This window comes from Saccostrea cucullata, unplaced genomic scaffold (assembly GCF_032062105.1).
Source record: "Saccostrea cucullata isolate Sc308-1 unplaced genomic scaffold, CSIRO_AGI_Scuc_v1 ctg5034, whole genome shotgun sequence".
Classification (NCBI taxonomy): Eukaryota; Metazoa; Mollusca; class Bivalvia; order Ostreida; family Ostreidae; genus Saccostrea; species Saccostrea cuccullata.
Window position 1 is genome coordinate 1 of NW_026930549.1, and position 7,481 is coordinate 7,481.

At 34.0% G+C, this 7,481-nt stretch overlaps 1 long non-coding RNA gene across 1 annotated transcript; it reads left to right on the plus strand.

Annotated features, from left to right (window-relative positions):
- Positions 1–4,306: 4,306 nt before the first annotated feature.
- LOC134229020 (uncharacterized) lies at positions 4,307–7,221 on the plus strand. Its single transcript, XR_009984117.1, has 3 exons — positions 4,307–4,469; positions 5,804–5,917; positions 7,149–7,221. It is a non-coding gene; the product is annotated as an uncharacterized LOC134229020 (long non-coding RNA).
- The last annotated feature ends 260 nt before the right edge of the window (positions 7,222–7,481 follow it).

Consider the following 7,481-nt stretch of genomic DNA (forward strand, 5'->3'; position numbering starts at 1 on the left):
AACTACCAATCAAATAAATATTATTAAAGAATGTTATTTCTATATATTTTAACACATGTGGAATATTCCATGTACGAGTGAATAGGTCTCTAGTGATGACGTTTTACGCATCTTATGAACGATAACTCATGTTCGACTTCTTTTACGCCATAGCATCTAGTGATAACCTAGCGAAGATGGGAGTAATTGAAAATGCATATAGTTCCTACTGTGTATTCTATAAACGCGCGGTGACAAGGTTTCGCGTGTGTTATAGAAATACGAACGTCGTGGATTTCTAATGGATTTCATAAGGAAAATTACACTGAATGTAAATATTCTGATATAACTAATTTGCTGTACTGTTTCCTGTGTGAATTTTACATCTGCATTTCGCGAACAATTTTCAGGTCCATGTACACAATATTCAAATATTAAATATTAAAATTTTGTTCAGTTATTTTCGCTACATTTAATATTCAAGTGAAATGAATTATTAACCCGACACTGAAACAAATTATGTGTCAAAAATTCTATTCATACGTAAATCCGCCTCTATGAAGTAAAGTATTATGATCCACAAAACATCACAAATGCCATTTTTATTTTTAAAAACAATGTCACTCGAGCCCGACATTAAAGCATAACGATTAAATGATACACTCAGAAAGAAGAAAAGACGATGAATTATCACATAGTATAATGTTTATACTTTAAAAGTTTTCATAAGTAAAAATTGACAATTTTAAATGAGTTGATTATTGTATGATAGGCCTATTCAAAGGGAATCCAGGGGCGGCGCATCGGGCTCCCCCCCCCCCCCGATTTGAAATTTTTTTATTTAAAATTTATATGTCCAGTATCCTAAAATAAAACAAAAAACGTCTCTTATTTGTAAAAACTTGTCAGCTTCCGGGGGCTTCGCCCGCGCAACCCCAAAGAAGACCCTGTCTTAGACCCACTGTGGGCTTCAGTACAGCCGCCAGAATAACCCAGGGCTCTGCCTACCAGGCACGTAGCATCCGGGGGGACCCGGGGGGGGGGGCTGCCCCCCCCCCACTTTTCTCCAACATTACCTTTAGTATATAAAATGTCTATTGAGAAGATGGTTGGCCCCCCACTTTTTACCACAGTATATACATAGCAAGGAAATATAGGAAAAAATTGGAAGTGAAAGGAAGTTTGCCTTGAAAAAAAGTTGGCCTTTTCAGTTTAACAAGCGTTGCTTATGGAGTTTAGGATTTATTTATAATTCCCGGTTATACTCTTAAAGAATAACAGTTTCATATGATGTGTTTGTAAAACACTATGCCCCGGCTGAAACAAATTTAGAAAAAGCTATTTTTAGCATATACTAGTAGGTCAAAGTCAAGGTCACAAGGTCATTGACCTTGGTGTCATTTGAATGAGCTTAATTAGTGGGGTAAGCACACCAAATATGAAGTCTCTAACTCTCATGGTTGAAAAATCAAGGCGTAGGTTAAAATTGACAACAGACAGATAGACAAACAGATAAACAGACAACCAGACAGGACAAAAACAATATACGCTCCGGATCTCGATCCGGGCGCATATAATAAATATCAAAAAACTTTATAAACGATGTGTTATTTCCAGGCGCGGTGACTCCGCCATTGTGCGCATAATTATTGAGCAAATAATTACCAATGATAGATAATTACAATCATGGACGGGTGCGTATCATTACCGCTACATTTTCAAAATTTTCATTACCGTGCTACATGGTCAATACCGCTACAAAAAAAAGCTTACGTTATGGCTACATAAATCAAAGTACTGAAAGCACTCATGGGAGTTGAACATGGTGTAAATAAAATCTTTGATCGGGAGGTTAAGTGAGTGAACAGTATTATTATTTCAAATACAGACAACTGTTTCACATTTTTTGAGTTGGAACAATCTTGATTGAGAAAGACATTCAGAGACATTGAATAGCAAAAAAATGCATGGGCCATAATGCTTGCCTGCCTACATTAGTCCTTTTTTATACCCCCTGCTTGAAAAGCGGGAGAGTTTTTAATAATCGTGATTTCCGTCCATCTGTTTGTTACGCTTTAGGTATACCCATCTCTTATCCGCAACTCCTCTTAAACACCACTGAACAAAATTTTCATAGAATCTTTATTACATATTGCCGTTGTGCTTCTTCTATTACTTTTTCATCCTACACATATTTTGGGTTTCCCATTGCAAAACATGGACACTGCCATTATATTCATATTAGAGGCGGTTGATCATTTATATAACTGCTCACAGTCTTCAAATTTGTAATATATTTTTCCTTGGCACCTTTACCCATGTGTTATGAAAATTTCAGTTTCGCAGGAATAATATCAATGTTGATAAAATGTGGATTTTAACACAGCATCCTTTTAAGGGCTAACAGGTTTGTTTTATAAAACTTCTCTGTGAATAAAAATGTACATGTATTTCAATTACACGAACATTACACATGGAGTACGTCAGAACTTAATCTCTTTTAATATTGGGAAGAAAAGAGCAATGCCAAGTTAAAAACAAATTTAATATTTATTGACAAAACATAAAAACAGTGGTATGTGAGAGTTTGTGTGCGTACAAATTATCTGTTATATAAATGAGGATTTCCTTTTATTAAAAAAATATACTTCATTTTGTTGTTTTTAATCGCGATTTTACGAAAACATCGGTGTCCGTTTTTGGTTTTAATATTTATAACAGAGTACTAGTTTTACCGCTTTTGGCAGGTGATACTGCTGATTTAGTAATAAATACGCATGTTTCCTAAAGTTTTTATGCATTAATGAATTCAATTAAACCAAGAAAATGTTCAAGAAAATTTTGAATAAGACTAAATTTAACGTTTGCCGTCAGTATGTAGAGTTGTCGTTCGTATCTCTTTCAGTGTATGACGCTACACTAATCAAAGTACTCAGAAGTACTGAAAGCCGGGCTCATTTACAGGGTAATGAACAAAGACCGCAATGACAGTTTAAAAACAAGCTGATTCAGACATTGAAAAGATGATTATATATATCTATATATGTCATATATAGCATTAAAAAGCTTTAAAATTAATTAAAATGTAGCTATAATTTAACAGCGTAAAATATGTGTCACATGTATCATTTCGGGGTTTTACATACCAACAGAAGTAAATGAACACTGGTTCAGCAAGATTATTTAAGGTCAAACAATTATGCACAGATGGGTCCTCAGCGGGGAGTTTTGCATCAAAGCGTACATCAAGTCATTAATGGTGTCCCCCGCATTTGTATTAGTACACCCTTTATTTATAGAATATGACGCAGACAGGGATCCCTGATGAAAACCTTTTGCATATTTTAACCAAATGATTAATCATCGAAAACGATATAAAGTATTTTATTATAATTATTTTTTTGACAATTTCAGATAACTATGAAAGTTTAATTCAGTGTTTGTATTGCCTCAAAGGTGATTGCGCAGACGTACTATATTCTAACTCGTAAATTTAATTTGGCGGTGAAGAAGCAGCATTTTCTGTTGCTCACCGTCGCAATAGCCGGGCATTTCTCTACGAGAAATGAGCCCGGCTAAAAATGAGTTCCATTACAAAAACTTTCAAAGTTCTTTATAATTTAGTTTTACATATGTACTTTGAACGAAATCTAATATTCAAAATAAGATTACTTTATCATTACATTTACTTACATTATGAAAATTTGATTAATTCAGGAGAAAATGACATGAACTATTTGTCGCGGATGTTTATGCATGTTTTCTGTTGAATATCATCGGAGTAAAGGTAGCTAAACACAGTTTCGTATAAAATCCAGGGGGTTTTTCCCAGAGAGAAGCATGCTGGGTAGGGATTTTCCTGCTATTTATAGGAGTCTAGATGAAAACTGCATCATTTTTGTTTTCATTCACATAAAGTAGAATCTTATCTTAATATTTAAAGAAAAAAATGTGCATTCATTTTTAGAAAAAAAAAATTATGAGACTTTTTAATAAGGGGAGATAACTCCCAAAACATCCGGTTTTCACATGTGCAGAATAGCATGAGTCAATTAGCAGGTAATGTAGCTCTTTCATGAGGTGGAAAATGTACCCTGAAAGCACACTAAAAGAAAACCTTAGGACTTGTTCTGTGAAATGCATACAACTTATTTTGTCTGATTTTTTCTGTTTTTGTTGAGCATGGGGGTTAAAAATGCATAGGTGCACTGAAAATGGATGCATAAACAACCCAATATCCCCCATATTTCAGGTGTCAAATACCCCCTAGTAGTAATTGATGAATGTATTATAGTTGGATATTTACAAAATTCACAATTTCTTTCCATTGATATGCAGAAGTCTATGTAACAAGCCTCCATTTTATTTTTTTATAGGGGTCAGTTTTGCTTGTCCCTCACCAAGTAACGTCCTGATAACGTCATACATAAAACTGTGTTTTGCACCCTTAAGGAGTAGCATTTGATGACATTTCCCACATTTATTTGCATGTAAGTTCATAGAAAATTGCTTTATTTGTTTTAATTTATGTAGTTAACCATACAATATAATCTCAAGTTGACACTGTGTAAGGCATAATGCCTATTAGATACATGTTCCATAGAATTTATACATATGATAAGGATTCAGGGGCTAAAGTTGTTATTTCACATTATGACGCAACTGCATTGTGACATCAAAGTGTGACGTCATGTCAAAAATGGAAGCTTCGCAAGGTCATGACCTTCAATTTAATTGATCGCAAATGAGAATATGTATCTTCTGTATAGATATACATGTGACATAGAACTATTGAGTATCTAATTAGGGTGACACAGTCCAGATTTTTGAGGCAATCTTCTGATTTAAGACAGTGACTATTTCTAATTAGACCCCCCCCCCTTGTTTATACAGAAACTAGCAATATCTGTAAAAATTGTTTGGCAGCTTTTCAAAAAATTTATAATGTAACATTTTATTGATATTCAAATACTGTATATTTCATACTTTGTGTTTTTTAAATTGAAGAAAAATAAAATTATTGTGTGAGCTGATTCGGTTAGGTTTGAATTTCTCTTCGAAGTCCTGTTTTATGCGTCGACCGATGTCGTAGACATGTAATACTAAATTTACAATTACTTGCCCATTTCTGGACCAAATTCAACAATTTATGCACCAAAATGTTTGGAATTCTGTCCTCTTTGCACCTAAATACAAAAAAGTGAATTGCAAAAAAAAATTATTTCCTTTAAGGTAGCTAAACACAGTTTCGTATAAAATCCAGGGGGTTTTTCCCAGAGAGAAGCATGCTGGGTAGGGATTTTCCTGCTATTTATAGGAGTCTAGATAAAAACTGCATCATTTTTGTTTTTATTCACATAAAGTAGAATCTTATCTTAATATTTAAAGAAAAAAATGTGCATTCATTTTTAGAAAAAAAAATTTATGAGACTTTTTAATAAGGGGAGATAACTCCCAAAACATCCGGTTTTCACATGTGCAGAATTGCATGAGTCAATTAGCAGGTAATGTAGCTCTTTCATGAGGTGGAAAATGTACCCTGAAAGCACACTAAAAGAAAACCTTAGGACTTGTTCTGTGAAATGCATACAACTTATTTTGTCTGATTTTTTCTGTTTTTGTTGAGCAGGGGGGTTAAAAATGCATAGGTGCACTGAAAATGGATGCATAAACAACCCAATATCCCCCATATTTCAGGTGTCAAATACCCCTTAGTAGTAATTGATGAATGTATTATAGTTGGATATTCACAAAATTCACAATTTTATCTTTCCATTGATATGCAGAAGTCTATGTAACAAGCCTCCATTTTATTTTTTTATAGGGGTCAGTTTTGCTTGTCCCTCACCAAGTAACGTCCTGATAACGTCATACATAAAACTGTGTTTTGCACCCTTAAGGAGTAGCATTTGATGACATTTCCCACATTTATTTGCATGTAAGTTCATAGAAAATTGCTTTATTTGTTTTAATTTATGTAGTTAACCACACAATATAATCTCAAGTTGACACTGTGTAAGGCATAATGCCTATTAGATACATGTTCCATAGAATTTATACATATGATAAGGATTCAGGGGCTAAAGTTGTTATTTTACATTATGACGCAACTGCATTGTGACATCAAAGTGTGACGTCATGTCAAAAATGGAAGCTTCGCAAGGTCATGACCTTCAATTTAATTGATCGCAAATGAGAATATGTATCTTCTGTATAGATATACATGTGACATAGAACTATTGAGTATCTAGTTAGGGTGACACCATCCAGATTTTTGAGGCAATCTTCTGATTTAAGACAGTGACTATTTCTAATTAGCCCCCCCCCCCCCCCCCCCCCTTGTTTATATACAGAAACTAGCAATATCTGTAAAAAATTGTTTGGCAGCTTTTCAAAAAAATTATAATGTAACATTTTATTGATATTCAAATACTGTATATTTCATACTTTGTGTTTTTGAAATTGAAGAAAAATAAAATTATTGTGTGAGTTGATTCGGTTAGGTTTGAATTTCTCTTCGAAGTCCTGTTTTATGCGTCGACCGATGTCGTAGACATGTAATACTAAATTTACAATTACTTGCCCATTTCTGGACCAAATTCAACAATTTATGCACCAAAATGTTTGGAATTCTGTCCTTTTTGCACCTAAATACAAAAAAGTGAATTGCAAAAAAAAATTATTTCCTTTAAGGTAGCTAAACACAGTTTCGTATAAAATCCAGGGGGTTTTTTCCCAGAGAGAAGCATGCTGGGTAGGGATTTTCCTGCTATTTATAGGAGTCTAGATAAAAACTGCATCATTTTTGTTTTTATTCACATAAAGTAGAATCTTATCTTAATATTTAAAGAAAAAAATGTGCATTCATTTTTAGAAAAAAAAATTTATGAGACTTTTTAATAAGGGGCTTAGGACTTGTTCTGTGAAATGCATACAACTTATTTTGTCTGATTTTTTCTGTTTTTGTTGAGCAGGGGGGTTAAAAATGCATAGGTGCACTGAAAATGGATGCATAAACAACCCAATATCCCCCATATTTCAGGTGTCAAATACCCCCTAGTAGTAATTGATGAATGTATTATAGTTGGATATTTACAAAATTCACAATTTTATCTTTCCATTGATATGCAGAAGTCTATGTAACAAGCCTCCATTTTATTTTTTTATAGGGGTCAGTTTTGCTTGTCCCTCACCAAGTAACGTCCTGATAACGTCATACATAAAACTGTGTTTTGCACCCAAATCGGGCGACACAGTAGCCTCGCTTTCAGCTCTATATAATTAACACAAATTACTGCGCATGTTAAATAGGTGATGACCATGGGAGATTGAACATAGTTCAACTCCCAAAAAGTATACATTACCGCTACATTGCCTCTTTCGTTAGCCAGCCACTTAGGTGTGTACAGTATAACCTATACATGCATAATACCCCTTTTCCCCTGCTCACCACGGGGAGCTGAAAATAGGACTTTGTAGGTTTTTCATGAGGCTCATCTCCA